Raw genomic sequence first — 17,514 nt, forward strand, 5'->3', positions numbered from 1 at the left:
CAAAAAACGTAAACATAAACTCGGCTTCACTGACAGGCTCCGAGTCAAAGTTCGAACCAAACAGCTTGTCGGTACTCGTGGGAGTTTAGAAGTTCCCCCGTTCTTCTGCCCCGCTTTCAGCTGGAACCTGGTTGCAGGTGCAGCTTCTTCGTCTGTCACGTCGTGCCGCTTGCATGTCGTCTGTAGATCTGCATGGTGGAGGAGGAGGAGCAACAGCGGCAGCGGCAGACAGACTCGGGGTCCCCCCAGTCTCCACCACCGAAACGGCTTGAGCTCCAGTGAACATCCATCCCGCCTCAGGATGTGAACCCATGTCGATGTCGTTCACCGTCTTGTCCTCCATGGCCTACAGCCTGGTGAATCACTTATGATATATCGTAGCTTTTCCGCGAGTCTTTGGGGCTCCGCCAGTCCGTTGGAACGTTTTCAGGCCTGATCGATCGCTCAGGATTCAAGCGGTTGGATTTTTACCACGAACTCGTGGTAATATCGGACGCCTAGCTGGGCATCCACAAGATTGCTGAATCCCACTGAAAAAGCTCAACTTCAAAGTTCCTGCGGTCATTTTTGCTTTTGAAAAAATTTAAAATTTTGAAAACTTGGCCTAATAATTTTTTGAAAACAAAACAATTTTTCGAATTTTGTACTACCGGAACGAACGACGAACACAGACTGAGCAAATGATGGGGAAAAATATCGTACGACCACAAGGATTGAAAAATCAAAGGATTCTTTGGGGCCGAGTTTTGGGTTTTTCTGATTTTTAGACGATATTCGTTGTAAACAGAAAATTATCAAACTAAAAAAAAACCAAGCCATGAAAATACTGCCAGCATTTAAAAAAAATAAAATTCCCATTCTTAAAACAAAGATAAATACGAAAAAAAAAACAATTTGCGCCATGGAAATCACAGAAAATTTCCCCGTTTGTTCTCTCATCGATTCCGATGTCAAAGCGAAAAGAAATCACGCTAATGATCTCCGGATCTGCGAACCCTCCACCAAAAACAGGACATCACACCACACACCACACCCCCCGCCCCCCCTCCGACGCACCAGCGACCAGTCCTGTCCGTCTGCGCTGGAACGTGTTCTGGATTAGAATTAATTCCTTTGACCCCCCCACAAACAGCAGTCGCCTTTTTACTGGGGAGCGATTGCAGGCAACACCCTCTCGCGTTTCGCATCTCGCAGGGAAACATCTCATTTAAATTGCAACTCGGTGTGGAAAAAACAAGGACCCAAGCGACAACTGCCAAACAGACGACGCCGCAAGGTCCTGCCACCCCCCACCACCCCCCACCCTCATCCGCCGTGCACAAATTGTGGAATCTTGAAAGGTTTTGCCGGACATGGTTTCTGCTTAATTAGTGCATTGCAACCCTCGTTAAAGGACCAGGACGCAGGAGCCTAATGCAGCCCTGGCAGTCAGTCAAGCGGATGGATGCCTTTTCCCTTTTTCCTTGTGGGCATTTTCTTTAACAATTTCCATTTGATTGCATTTCCCACAGAGACGCCAAAGAGAGAGAGAGAGAGAGCAACTGCTTCCTTGAGCATTCATTAGGGTGGACAACGTCCTGAGCTTAACTGTCATTTCCATAAAACCCCATTGACCATGCTTAAGGGCAGACCACGACTACGACGACTGCGAAGAGGAGGCCTCCCCACCCCCCACGCACGCACACCCACGCACTCTTACACTCACTCTCTCCACGCCGCATATGCAAAACTTTCTCGTTTCATTTGAATTTCCCTCGGCTTTCCCTTCGCTTTCCCCCATTTCGTGGCCTGTAATTATGAAGATGAATGTTCTTATTGCTTTTATATCCTCTTTGCGTGCATGTGTGTGTGTGTGTGTCCGTGTGTGCTCTGTGCTAGTGTGAGTTTAGCTGCCGACATTCTCTATTAATAATGCTTTCAGTCACACTCTGCATACACGTTCTTTCGAATTTGTTGCCATTCGGAACGGCCCGGAGTCTGTTGGAATTTTTGTGGGCTCCGAACAGTGGGTATGCGGTGGCCAGAAAGGTAGAAAAAATACCACAGTTTCATTAGCTCAAGAGGCTAATGGATGGTCTTACATCTCACCTTCAAAAATGCCTGTAAATTTTACTTTCGATTAAACAGAAATCAGAAAAAATACAATTTTCTTCTACAATATTTTCGGTCTTCAATCCAAAAAGCCTCCTTCTTGAGCCTAGCCGAATTCCAACCATCGCTAATCCCGAATTGTCTCTCTTCGTGTGGTTAAAAACAAGTGTATCCATTCGCTTATGGGACATTTTTAAAGCGAATTAAAGTCCCCTAGAGAAAAGGCGGTTAAGAAAATGGTGGAAAATATTCATTTTAAATCAAAAATTCAAAGCCCAATTAATCTTTTAGATATTTTGTTCATTTATGATAAAATTAGGAAAATATTTCCCATTCAAAAATAGCATTGGAATAGCTCTGAAAAGGGGCATCTACTGAAAAGTGAATTGCTGTGCCAAGATCGTCTCTGAACGTCCTAATTTATGATAACTTCCAGTCCATTTTAGATCTGTGCTTGCCTTCAGAAGTAAGGGGCATCGAAAAACCTAACTATGGATCGATTCAGGCTTTGAAGATGTGCCTAGAGGCCTTATGAGCCCCTCTATCTCTGCTTACAGCTTCCCCAATCGAAGCAAAGACGTTCAGGAAAGTCCGGAGTCCACTCCATCGATTCGGCACCACTGTGCCCCAAGCGAAGCGCGTGCACCGTGCGGTCGCCGGCTGCCCATCCCATCCCTTGCCTTTCCCCTCCCCTCCCCTCCCTGCCAAGCATCTTGGCCGCAATAATAAAGGAAAATCCGACAGGATGCTAATGCGTATTTAGTTATTTAGTTTATATGTATGCGGAGTGTGTGTGTATGTGTGCGTGCACAGGGGTGGAGGAGGGGGGGAAGGAAACCCCCCCGAAAGAAGGGTAGTACTGCAGAGGGCACCACTAAGGACCTCGTCCGCGTTTATGTTTGTTTTACGCTCTCATGTGTGCGTGTGCGTGTGTGTGTGTCTGTTAGGGATGCAAAAATATATTTGCATATTATCGATTTTTCTCTCCTCCTTGGACTGGTGGGTGGGGGAATGGGCACGGGGGATACAGAATATAGAGAAAAGGAATACATATAAATTCTAATTCGAAGGCAAATGTGCTCCAAGCCTCATTTCACATTTATAGAAGGTTTCTAGCGGAGGTCCTTGACGATATATTTTCCAATGAAGGTTTTTTTCCATGGGAATACTTTTTTTAGGCAAAATCGTCGGTGAAAAACCCATCGTGCAGCTCCTCTAAGTAGCTTTGGGGCTTAGAGCACGACTTAAATCGATGCAAACAATTCGATTTTGAAATGAAAGAAGGAATTTGAGACCAACCAAAATGGCGCAGATCCTTTCGAGTCCTTTAACGTAAGCGGATTCCAACAATTTAAATAGAATATTCTTCTTTTTGAGAGGGCAAAAATGTCAAGCCCGTCCAATTAGATTTTGGGCTGGGCGTCGAAACTTTCGAATCCACCCTCAGACCCTTCGGTTTTCGGTTTTCGGTTGTTGCTGCGTGGGATTTTTGAACAGCTGCCGTGGGAGGGTGGATCCACCTACACACAAGTCCTTGACGAAGCGAAAGAGAGAGAGAGAGAGGGAGAGGGAGAGGCACAAATTATGAAAAGTAATGAACTGTAAATCGAATTGCTATTGTTAAGGCAAGCCATTGGACAGGGAAAACGTTCCCCACATTCATAAATAAATAAATAAATAATATTCTCAATACATTGGCCATCGGCATAAAAGATAGCATGCGATATCGACAAATGAAAGACTTGGAAAATGCACTAGTAAATTTTTCATATGGAAAATATATAGAATTTCCTGTAGGACTAAGCTGAGAAATAGGAAATTTGGATTTAATTCAATTTTGCAAAAGATTTTAGAGGCTGTGCTCAAAGAGCTGCAATCTATGGACATTTGATTGAATTGATGCTGGATATTCCTATATCCAAGCATTAATTAAATGTGCTATTGGTCTTCCGAAACATATTTCAGTCTGGGTCCGTGACTATGGAGTGTCCATAGCCTCAATCAGCACTTTCGGATGAGCGCAATATTCAGTATTTGGCTCGCACTCAAATGCGAGACACAAAATCGAATCGTATGTCAATGCTCTATGTATTTTATGACATTTTTCCTGTAAGTTTCAAAAGCCTACTGGCTCTCCGATCCAATTTTCGGTGTGGATTTCGTTCATCTTCCGCCTCTTGTCCCTGCAGGACCAAATTTAAACCCTTTAAAACCAAACCCTTGTTATTCAATAATTAGCTTCACCTTTCTACTAGTTTCTCAAAGATTCCACCTATTTATGGCTCCAAAATTGGCATTACAAAATTTATTTTTACAAGATTCGAAATTTTCTGTTGACAACAAATTTTTACGCAAAGCTTTCAAAATTTTAAATTGATCCAAGAAGCAACAATGTCGGCAATACCTTGAATTTGATCTTTCTTGGCAAGACTCAGCTATCTTGTGGATCCAAGGACATCCGATGCGACCAAAAAGTTCCTGGTAAATGCCAACCGGACGACTCTTGTCGGATCGACCGGGCCCAAAAACGTTCCAATCTACTCGTGGAGCTCCAAAGACTTCGTAAGCTCCGACACTTCATGAATGATTTCGCCAGCTGCAAGACATGGAGACCAAGACGGAGAACCACAGAGATGGTTCCCATCCAAAACGAAGTGATCCTGAGGCGGGACGGGTCACTGGACGAAAGGCGGGCTGCTCAAGCCGTTTCGGTGGTGCATCAATTTAATCTGGAGAAGCCACAGAAGTCCCTCCACTGGCTTGCGGCACTAGGGGGCCCCGAGTGCCGGCTCTCCTCTCTCCTCCAGAGAAGCAGCACGGCACAGACGACGTGGAGGCTGCGTCCAGGTTCCAGCTGAACGCGGCCCAAAAGAACAAGGACCTTCGACACTCCACCGAGCACCGTAAAGCTATTTTGTTGGAACTGTCACCGGTACGTGTCAGTCGCAGAGGCGTCAGTCGCTTTTGTCTTTGGTTAAAAATTTTGAAATTTATTTTGCTAAAATTTGTTCCAACTCGAACGAAATACTTTTAATTTTGAGGTGTTGTTCGTACAAAATATGGGAGTGGAATGAAATTTTTGCTACGAATGATTATCGTCGTTTGTTTTCATAAATCCGAGATATTTGAAAACATCAAATGCCAAAAAAGCCTTTGATTTCTCCATCTAATCTAGTAGTTTCTTAGCTATTCTTATTATTTGTACAATCTGTGGACTTCAGGAGGCAGTCACAAATCTAGCCCTTCTCAAGACCCACCAAGGGACACTAAGAATTGCCTCCTCCATTGCGGGAAGTACAGTACTTCTCTATATATCCCAGTCGAAGATCAGTCCAAATAGAAAGCCCAAACTTCGCAGAGACCTGGGCCACCTTTTGAACCTTTTGGTCGCCTTATAAGGGCCCTCTTTCGACTTGTTCCTGGACCTTTCCAAGCCTTGAAAAGCGCGGGAGGCTGGAGGTTTTCGGCGTCCTTCTGCAGGGCTTTGGCCAGGGATTGTTGTAGGACCTAAAGCTGGATTACAGCCTTGTTTACCACCCAGATGATGCCGTGTAGACCGTGTTCTAGGCACACATGATGAAGATATCGGAAGGATAGCTCTCACACACATAGGAAAAATCTCAAAAAATCTAAGAAATCTGTGACGGCTCATCGGTGGACAAATATTTAAGATATACCTATATTTCTGTTTAATTTGGCTTGAAATTGATTGTTTCATTGAGAGAACAGATGACTCTGTCTCTGAATACTTTTCTGGCATTAAAACTCACCCTTAAATGCTCAGCCACACTGGAAGAGAGAGACAGAGTCCCAATGAAATACATTTCCCTCACAAGAAAATTTATAAAATTCCTCCTTTCCTTCTCGATATTTCATTTGGAACATCTTCTGTCTACAAGGACACCATTAAAACGATGTCCAGCAAATCCCAAGATGGCAATTTTCGTTTTTTATACCCGATACTCAAAATGAGTATTGGGGTATATTAGATTTGTGGTAAAAGTGGCTGTGTGTAACGTCCAGAAGGAATCGTTTCCGACCCCATAAAGTATATATATTCTTGATCAGCATCAATAGCCGAGTCGATTGAGCCATGTCTGTCTGTCCGTCTGTCCGTCCGTCCGTCTGTCCGTCCGTCCGTCTGTCCGTCTGTCCGTCTGTCCGTCTGTCCGTCCCCTTCAGCGCCTAATGCTCAAAGACTATAAGAGCTAGAGCAACGATGTTTTGGATCCAGACTTCTGTGATATGTCACTGCTCCAAAAATATTTCAAAACTTTGCCCCGCCCACTTCCGCCCCCACAAAGGGCGAAAATCTGTGGCATCCACAATTTTAAAGATACGAGAAAACCAAAAACGCAGAATCGTAGAGAATGACCATATCTTTTAGACTGCGGAATCTGAATTGGATCGTATTATTATTATAGCCAGCATCAAGAAAACAATTTCATTTTTTCTCGCCCTGTCTCTCTCTAACACACACGTAGCATAGGCGGCTTTCCTTAGAGTAAAACATTAGCGCCTAGATCTCAGAGACTATAAAAGCTAGAGCAACCAAATTTGGTATCCACACTCCTAATATATCAGACCGAGACGAGTTTGTTTCAAAATTTCGCCACACCCCCTTCCGCCCCCGCAAAGGATGCAAATCTGGGGATATTCACAAATCTCAGAGACTATTAACGCTAGAGTAACCAAATTTGGAATCCGCACTCCTCTTAGATCTCACTATAAAACGTGTATCTCAAAATTTCGCCCCACCCCCTTCCGCCCACACAAAGGACGAAAATCTGTTGCATCCACAATATTGCAGATTTGAGAAAACTAAAAACGCAAAATCATAGATAACGACCATATCTATCAGATTGCTGAATCTGGATCAGATCAGATCATTTTTATAGCCAAAAGGAACAAATCAATTTGCAGTGGCTACGCAGCGCCCGACGTCACGCTCAGACTGATTTCCTGTCTCTCTCGCACGCACTCTTTGTCGTGTCGTTTAATATTAGACGCCGCCTGCTGGAGGAGAGCCATACTGACTTAGTATCGGGTATAACCGTAGAGTTGCGGTGTCCGCAGCAACTCACAACGTTCCCCCTCGTTTTTTTCTTCAAATGCATCTGAACCTTCCCAAGGCTCATCGTTTCGTATGGGGGAAATAAATCTTGCGGCTCTACGAGGAATTTGTGTATGCGAAATGTTTATTTTTATGCGTTTTCAATGCCAATTCCCGGGCAAAACGAAACAAAATCACATGGAAATAATGGAAAAGCAATTTCCATTTGCACAGGGCGGCAGGAGAGCGAGGAAGACAATTCCCCAGCAGCGATTTGACCATTAAAATTATACCCACAGGACGACCGAGGCATAAAAAGTGGAGGTAGAGGAAGGCCAGAAACAGCTTTTGGGGGGCGACTACGACTAGGACTACGACTGGGACTGGGACTAGGACTGGGACTCTGTCTAGGACTATCTCCTGCTTGAATATGAAATCGTTTGGAAATGCTCAACGACAAAATTGGCATTCGCCGGAAAGTGCACAGAAGATGTTTGAAAAGAGTTTTTTTTTTTTGTTTTTTTTTTGGTATTTTCTTTTCGTTTTCTTGGCCACATTTGTGTTCTCGTTAACTTTTTTGCGGGGCGGGGGGTGGAGTGGTGCGGGGGAGAGGGGAGGGCAAGAAAACGCAGAGGCGTGTGACTGCGGAACTTCCTTACGTGTTGGTCGGTAATATTTTAGAAACTAATGTGACATTTCGATTATTCGATTGGATTTAATGTGTTTTATGAGTTTTACACGCTCCAAAAACGGGGACTGTGTGTGTGTGCGTGGAGAAAGTGATGACAACTGGGGAGGGGGAGGGGAGAGGAGAGGAGAGGTGAGGGGTGGGGAGAGGATAGAGCTTGAGGTACAAATGGTTAGGCCCTGTCATCGCCTTGATTCAGAGATAAATGTCATGGGCGTGGAGGACCAATAAAAGGAGGAGGCGAAGGGGGTGGAAGTTCTTTCGTTTTTTTCGGTTAAAAGAGTTTATGGCTAAAACAAAATACAAGAAAGGTTGGTTTTGGGGTAGGAAGATGGTTTTACCCTCGGAGGGCTCTCTCATTCGTTTGTGATTGGATTCTGGGGACCGACTTAGCCTGCCCAAGGCATGGACGAAGAAGCGAAGGATAACCGAAAAGAGAATTGAAAGAAAGGTGTGTGTATGAGATATAGTATTCCGATCTTGACGATTACCTATCCTGTGGACAGGCATGTAATTTTTTGACTTTGATCAGAAAAATACGCGTAAATATGATTTATATTTGGGTCGCAAATAATTTCTTGGTAATTTGTGAGCACTTATCCTGGATCTCTTGATAATTTGGATACTTCTATGGTGATACTTTTGACCTTCTGGAAGCAGAATTTCGAGCTTCCTACAGACTATATTACATATGAATTTTACAAAATTTTTGTATACAGATTTTCTATTCAACGTACTCCAATTTTTTAGTAGAAAATGAATTGGTTTTTATGCAGTCTTACTGTCATTTATTCATGGTATAAAATTGAGTAATTTTATGGTTAATAAAATGACACTTTTGATGCTCTGGCCGATAGAACAATTACTGAATAATTCTATGAGACATTCGAAAAAAATGCTACCTTAAATCATTCTAAAAAACTGTTTTAAATATTTAAAAAATATAAATTAAAATATTTAAACGTAAAAAAGAATAGGTTTTATTTATTTATAGAATTCATACAAAATTTACTGCAAAAAAAAAAAAAAATAACAATAGAAAATATTTATATGTTCTATTTATTTATGAGAATTTCTAGAAAATATTTATAGGTTTTATTTATTTATGAGAATTTCGCACCCCTTTAGACGGAATATAAACTTTATTTATGTATTAAATAAAATCGGATTTATGTATCTGGAGTGGTAAGCCCCCCCCCTCCTCAACCCATTTCCAGGACGAAGAGTAAAATTCACTTACGCATCTCTCCATCAGCATCAGGACGCCACTCCACGGGCCAAGCACGGCCACTCGTGGCGCCCCAACAAAAGTAGCCATTTCTTTGGACTTACCATACCCCAAAAGGGACACCCCCACCCACACCCCCACCCAGAGACTCGCATGAAATGAAACTTTAACTCATTTGTATGCCAAACAGCAACAGAACTAAAAGTTTTTTCATGTGCCTCCCCCACTTGGATTTATTTATTTTACTTTTTCCCTCTCATATTTGCCATCTCTTTCTTTTTGCTCAGATCTGCACTTATTACTTATTACTGGACACACACACAGCGAGAGAGAGAGAGAGGGAGAGAGAGAGAGAGAGCCCTAGACATGCGAGACATGGAAATTCATCATCAAAAATGAATAATGTCTACACTTAATGCGGGGGGGGGGGGGGGTTGCGGGGGCCTTGGGATGCATGAAAACCATCCCGGAATACCGAACCCTCTTCGGACAGGACTTGGCAGGACAGGACACTGCGGATAAGTCGCATCTCGCACCCTGCTGAATCGCCATTCGCACCCCATCAAATGGCGGGGCGTGAAGCCAACTAAAAGAAGCAATCCCAAGTAGATCAGAGCCCGGGACGGGGCCGGGAACGGGGGCAGGGGCAGGCCTTTTGGGTAGCGAAAAAGGTTGCTTGAATATTAATTGTGAATACGAGGACTCGGGGAAACAAATGTGCAAACTTACAAATGCAGGCGACGCTTCGTGCAGGGGGGGTCTGGGGGCAGGATTGATGCAGGGGCTGGCTGGTGGCTGGTGGCTGGAGGGTCCTCAGATGGCTGTATCTTTGAGTGAGAATCTAATAGATTTCCGCCAAGTGGCAAGATAAAAATGTTAGACGCAGGCAGGGGAGCTGTCAAAAGGTGCCCGAAAACAGGGGGTTTTTCGATGGAATAATTTCTATAGGTATATTCGAAGTATATAAAGTATATATTTATGTATGTTTATGATAGCTAATATATGGTTGGAATATATAGAAATTATTTGTATTATTTTATTTCCAAATACTTTGCCAAAATGGAATTTCTTTTAGGCTTTTTTGAACTTAAGCCAAAACAAAGGTATTCCTTATTTTATTTACAAATTTTAAACATATTTCAGACAAGATATATTAGTAGAAAAATATTTTATAGTATTTTATATTTTCTTAGATTTTTACCAACGATCTCAGACCAAAATTCTGGGTAGTATATGATTTTTTCTGCAAAAAATATAAGAAAAAGTAGCCTCAATCCATTGCAATGCCTAGAAAGGTATTTCAAAAGGTGTTCTAGAATCTCTAGCTGTTCCTAAGGGAACCAAGGATATCAAAATTTCGATATTATAGAGATTCTTAGACCCTATACTTCGATTTGATTGGCTTTACCCGACATTCTCCTCGGATTTCTTCAGAAGCCCAAGTCCTTTTACCACTTACAGGGCATCCCAGGGCCTCTGCCATGAACAAATCATTCAACATTTGTGGCACTTGTGAGTATTTGCACGACCTCTAACCCCCCGTCCGCTCATCCGCATCCACACTTGATAAATATCCAAGACGAATAATCAAGGGGAGCGTGTCCTGTCTGACAACCCTTGTCCAGGCTGGCATTCAGTCTTCTCTTCTCTTTTTTGGTAGGAAATGCACTGCCCCGCCCCCCCTCCAGCTTGGCTGAGATTCTCGACTAGACTTATCCATTTAGTGATTTGCTAGACAACAAAAAAAAAAAAAACAGAGACTTGGAGAGCAAAAAAGAGAGAAATTTAATGAGCTTTGAAATTGTTTCTGCTGCTTTGCGGCTAATTTAGTTCTGGCGAAATGAAAACCGATTCGAATCGAAATCGAAAATGGCCACAAATCAGGGGAAAGTTGTACCGAGGCCAGCGGTAAATTATGGCCAATTAATATGTAACACGTTAGATCCGATTTCGATTCGAACTTCTCTAATGGCGGGCGTCCCGTCCCCGTCCGTCCGCTCTCTCCGGCCATTTGTCAGTTTTGATGTGGCCATAAAAAAGCTCCAGCCTACTCCTTCACTTCCTACACCCCCCCACCCTATAAATCACCATTAAAAAAACGAAACGCGTTTCGGGAATGCTTTTCGGGGGACGACATAAAATAAAATTAACTTAAAAAGCAAATTCTCATAGACATATTTTATGTGACAATGTCCGAATCGGCTTTGTGCGCTCATAACTCAATCGGCTAATCCTTTAAATAGGACATTCATGTTATCCTGCCCAGACGCGGGCCTCAATTGTGACCATTAAAACGAAATTTATATCTCAAAGAAAATAACAGAAGAAATGGGAACTCTTTTTGCCTGTCTCTCGCTCATATTGATATTTATGAGATTTGCAATGCATTAAGGCTCTCATAATGCCTATTGGATTGTTATTATTGTTATATATTATTGTTACATAATGCCCACAGAACGGGGGAGTTCAAGGGATCATCTGTTCGCCCTGTGGTGTTGGACTTTAAAGAGGAAAATCGTGTGAAACATTCTAATAAAGTCCACATTTTTCACACAAAGAAAAAAGACCCAAAAATCGAAGAGTTATCGAAGAAGATCGGGGATAGTAAAAAGAAATTGATTAAATTTCATAATTAAAATAAATATATTTCAGACTAGGGGCCGTTTTGCACGTGTGCCAACCCCCGAATCACTCGCCTCCTTAAGAGTAAAATATCTGAGGACGATCCAAAACTTTTTTTAACATTAGAGAGATTTTAATTAAATATATTTCATATTTAAAATAAATATATTTCATCTTTAAATTAAATATATTTAATACTTAAATGAAATATATTTCACATTTTAATTAAATATATTTCTTACAAATTTTATATATATATATATATATATAAATATACAAATATATATATTTATTTTATATTGTTACATATTTCGATTAAATTATATGACTTCTTTTAATAAATGTATATACAAATTAAACCTAAATCAAATTAATTTTAATTATTTTTTTATATAACAACTGAATATTTAATTCAAATATTGGTGCATTTTTTTTAGGATAGAGAGAATTCGCTTCTCAATTTTAATTAGTTTTTAAAAATTAATTTTTTTTTGTTTTAATTATATTAAATGCTAAGAAAATAACAGATATTTAATTCGATATTTTTAGTCACAAATTTTAAGTTCCCAGTATAGATCTCTCTCTACTTAACCCCTTTTCAATCATAACCCTTTCACCAACTCCAAATTATGTCCCAAAACATATCCAAATTTCCAACAGACTTTCATCTGGGGATAGTCCGCCGTGCCTTATCGAACCTAATCCCCCCTCAGTGCGACAAACCCATTAAGTAAACCAAACTGAGCAGCGTAAATGATTCAGCTATGCAGGAAATATGATTGATGACTCTCTACCCCCCACACCCACACCTCCACCCACACCCCACCCATCCATCCACCCAATCCTTTAACACTTGCTTAACCCTTTTGTGTGTTTCGGCTCTGATCCCGTTCCAAAACTTCCTCCATTCTGCTTAAAGTTCATTAAGAAGTTTGCGCCAAAGATGGCCGCCGTTGCATGGACGATGATGACAGTGTGGAAACCCTAGGCAGTTTAGGGTTGCAAAACTTTGAATCCTGAAAGCATTTCGCTGTACGCAGGGGGAAGCAGACGGGCAGGAAGTCTCGTGCAAAGTGCTTCAGACAGGTTAATGACCAAAAACAGTTTTGCATTCAAACGAAGTCGAGTTCTGGTTCGGGTTCGGGTTTGGGTTCGGTTTCGAGGTTGCAGCAACCCTCCTTTTCCTTGGAGGGGTTGTCATGACAAACGAAAATCTAATTTACAACATGCAACTGCCACAGGGGGTGGCTTGTCGAGAGAGAGAGAGAGGGGGAGAGGGGGAGAGAGCAACACAGAGATTAATTACATTTTTGGGGGCAGTTAATGAATGCCCCCCGTTTGACTGCGGGGCCGATAAGGGGTTAATGCTCAAATTACCGACAAAACTTTGCCACGATGACACGAAAAACGATATTCGAATTTTCAACTCTTTTGTTCCGATGCGGCCACAACTTTTTCATTAACACTCTCCCTGGCCCCTGGACGGTCCTGGACGGCCCTGGATGATGCGGCACAAATCCACAAATCGAAAACGAAAACGAATATTATACTTGATTGATTTCGTGCTAATTTCTTCGAAAATTATGAATGTTTCGCTCAGCCACAGACGGGCAGGGGGGCGCCAAAATTGCATGAAAGATGACAGACTGAAAGGGTTCAAGGGGGGGTAGCAGGGATTTGAGGGGGAAAAATATACGAAAACTAGAAATTTGGGATTTATAGAAAATTAGCTTCAGCTTTTTTAGCCCCAAAACTGAGTTTGGAGGAATTATTATTGTATTTATTAATATTTTTTGCAAATAATTGTCCAGAAATTATTGTAAATAATTTTAAAGAATTTTTAAATTATTTGTTTGAGTCTTCCCAAAAAATTTTGAATTTAAGACATATTAAAAATGAATAGATTTTATCACAAAGGATTTTTGTATAGCTAAGAACCGAAATACCTTCCAAATTAGTTAAATATAAAAATATTAATATTCAAGATACTAATTAAAGGAAAAAGACGTGTATGTGAATATTATAGACAAAGAGTAGATCTTGAAGGTATGCGCATGGATTTTGTATAGCTAAGAACGAGAATAGCTACCGAATTAATCAAAGAAAATAATAATAATAATTTAAAGAAAAAAGATGTTGATCTATGTATGTATATAAAATATATGTAGGAGTGGATCTTGAAAGAATACGCATGGTTTTTGTTACGGTAAGAAACCGAACAGCTACCGAATTAGTTTTATTTTATTTTTTGTAAAATATTTTAAGAATAATATTATTTAAAGATTGTTGTTAGAATAGAGATATATGTATGTAATAGATTTTTATGATATACCAAAATATATATTTAATAAAAAAAGTGATTCCCACAGTCAGATCCATCAAGACGGAAAGATTTAAGGCCAGGTCACGGCTGGTATCCGCGGTACTCAAAGAATACCCCTAGTATACCTACAATATTAGATTCCAGTAATCATTGGGTGCTACTAAAATTAACTGCTACTAAACTAAACATCTTAGAGAGGCATGTGAGTTTCCAGTTTTCTCTCTTTAATATGTTTTTTTAACCCCCCCCCAATATATTTAAAATGACAAACACTGCAAAATTAACTAATTTAATGTCTCGATTCCATCGAAAATTGCTTAGCAAAGCAGGACACGTTTCTGGCCTTCGGTGGGGAGTGTCGGGTATCGGGGAAATGTCAGCCCAGGAGCCGGCCTGTCAGGTTACGTATGGCCGTGGCCCTTCAAAAATGTTCTTTTTAAATAAATGTCTCATTATATGGCATCAACGGCGCCCCTGCCAGAACTAAAAGAAACACCAAACACCACACACACACACGTGGCACATTCAAAGCTGTCCGTCCGGCTGTCCGGACTCCCCTGCCTGGAGACTTTTCAGTGCCCGACATGTGTCCAATCAGTGGCAGCAGCGTGCAACGAACCGTAGAACACAAGGAAAAAGCAACCTCAAAGTCCAACTCTACAAAAAAAAGAGGCAAAATTTTGCAACATTTTATTTACACGGAGACAGAGGATTGGGGCGGGTGTCCGGGGTGGGGGGGCAGTGATTATTTGTCTTGTGCCAATATATGCCATCGTGCATATAAAAGACCAAACCAGGGACAAAATAAACTTCAATATCAATGCTGATGAACCGAAAGTTGGAGAGAGTTTCGTTTTAGGTTTATTTAAGGTTCGAAACTGCCAAAATGGGCCAAGTAAATATGGCTAAAACGTTGTCCAAAGAAGTACAGTTGCCACAAAACAAGGGCAGTGGAAAGGGGACAAAGAGGGGGTTTAAATATTATAAATTTGAAAGGAAAATGTTAATGGTAAGATTTAACTACAAGTACAGTTGCCTCCAAAGGTCAGAGATCAAAGCAATTCGCTTGCAAAAAAAAAGTACAGTTGTGCTGAAAGTATTTCTTGGATTTTTTCGTGCGGAATGTTCGACTTTTTACAGCATTGAAGCGAAATCCTGACGGATAAAAAGCTTTTTACCGGCACCCCCCAGCACCCCGTCACCACCAGCACCTCGTCCCCCCCAAACCCTGCCCAATCCAAAGTTCAAATTAAAAGTAAAATGGCCGACAGCCCCACTTGTCAGACATGCCACTTTTCGACTAATCAAAATGCCTTTTGAATGCCTGAGTAATCAACTTGGATTTTTATTTTTGCACCCACGCGGCCCCCATGGCCCCCTGGCCCCCTGTCCCCCCCTTGAACAGAAAGTCAGAGAGAGGAAAATGCGTAGAAATTAGCACAGACATGAATGGACACACGAGTGGCGAATGCTGGGGGCGGGCATGGGGGCGGGCATGGGGACGGGTTTCGAGCTCAAGGATAAGACAGCTCTCAAGCACACACACACACATACACAGAGATATATAATAGGTGTGTGTGTTCAAGTCAATTTCATTACATTGTTGCTGGAAATAGTCCATCTCCTTCTTTCTTTTTTATTTTGAAATGAACAAAAAACAGAAACCCAATAGAAAGTTGAAACAGAAATGCCCCAACGTCAAATATTTGACTTTGTATTGTATATAGGACGAGTATATATATATATATATATATTTCTGGTCGTGTCATGTGCGTGCCAATCAGGCGTGTGTCCTTTTTAGGACCTGGCACAAGTTCCTGCCATTTCTTTTATTTCTTTTCATTTCTAAATTTTAAATTACATTTGCCATGTGTCTTGTTTTCTTTTGCCTTTTCTGCTCTTAGGGTCAAAAATGTTGTTGTCCCTGACACACACACACACACACACATAGTACATCAAATGTGGAAGGACCCTCTTGTAGAACTTTCATTTTCGACTCTGGTGGGTTTTTTATTTGATTTTTAGCGGCCCAGGCGGAGGTGGGGCATTAAAAAATAGGTGGGAAAAGTTTTGTGGGTGAGTAAGGGGGGGGATAATGTATTAAACTTCGGTTTATAGGATTATTTAGATGAATATTTATATGAAACCTGGAATGGATTAATGTTTAAATGCAGGTATCTTTGAATATTAATCGTATTTAAGAAAAGACTTTCTTTTTGAGGGTATATCTAGCCAAATATCATAGGAAATATGATATTTAACAGGTTCTGAAAGGCTGATGTAAGCCCGAAGTAATAATCTTTAAATATCTGTGTATCTAAACACCTCAAAACATCCACTTATTAATATAATACTCTACAAGAGACCAAAGAAGAAAAATTCTTGGGATGCAAAATGGTTTCTTGAGGGTTCGTATAATGAATCCCCATCATCTCGTTCCTTGAGGATTCGTAGATAAATCTCTCAGATCGTAATTCCTATTCTCAGTGTTAATTCTTTGTCCAAGAACTGACTACAAGATGGTTCTCTGTGTAGGATCCTCTGCTTCTACTCCACGCCTTTACTTGTTTGTCCGTTACTCTTGTCCTTTGCAAATTCTTTTGCTCCGTCGCTGCGATTATTCAAAGAAAGCCTCGCTCTAGAGAGGATCTCCTCAGCCTGAAGCCGAAAGAGGCTAATCTCTGGCCCTATTTCTTTTCCTTATTTGGATTCCACTCTCACTTTAAGTTCTTGAATTTCCCTCAAATAATCCCACTCAATAATCCAAAATTTTAGCTATTTTCACTGCCCAGAATTGAAGTGTTTTCCAGGTCTTCAAACAACTCGAGGCTCTTGCCACTTGAGCTCCCCGGCTCATCAATCAACATCAGAAACTCAAGCTGGAATATGAATATGACATTTTTACGCAAATTACACGCCACTCGACAATTGGGCAAACACAGGCCTTGGGGGGCACCCCAGAATCTGGACAAGGACAGGGGGGAATACATATCGTCCTCCGTCCCACCGATTTCGCAAGTAATCAAGTGAGTAAATCAAATTTGAACAGTTTTTCAGGGCAGCTACTGTAACTATTCTTCTTTTCGGACTGTTGCTATTTTCTGTTTGTTTCCCTTGTCTTTTTTTAAACGCATGAAAAATGATGGCCCCTGGCAGGACAATGAAGGAGGATCAAGTGCCAGACAAGAGGGACCAGGGCCAGACTTCAGACAGGAACGTACTGGACAGAGAGCAGTCATTCATCATGACACCCTTCGGTGAGACTCGGTCCTTGGTCCTTGGTCCTTGGTCCTCGTCCTCGTTTATTATGCAAGCTCATGGCAATGCCAATGGGGAGGCGTACGAGCGACGAAATGCTAATCTCGATTGAGGGGAGGAGCCCCAGCCAGCCCCCCACCCCCCGCCCCGGCTGGATATTAATGAAATCTCACAAGTGTCGAGCCCAGGACTCGGACACGGACATGCAAAATGGCGCTGGATTCTGGCCAAATGCCATGATTGATTGACTT

The sequence above is a fragment of the Drosophila pseudoobscura genome, chromosome 4 (genome assembly GCF_009870125.1).
Source record: "Drosophila pseudoobscura strain MV-25-SWS-2005 chromosome 4, UCI_Dpse_MV25, whole genome shotgun sequence".
NCBI lineage: Eukaryota > Metazoa > Arthropoda > Insecta > Diptera > Drosophilidae > Drosophila > Drosophila pseudoobscura.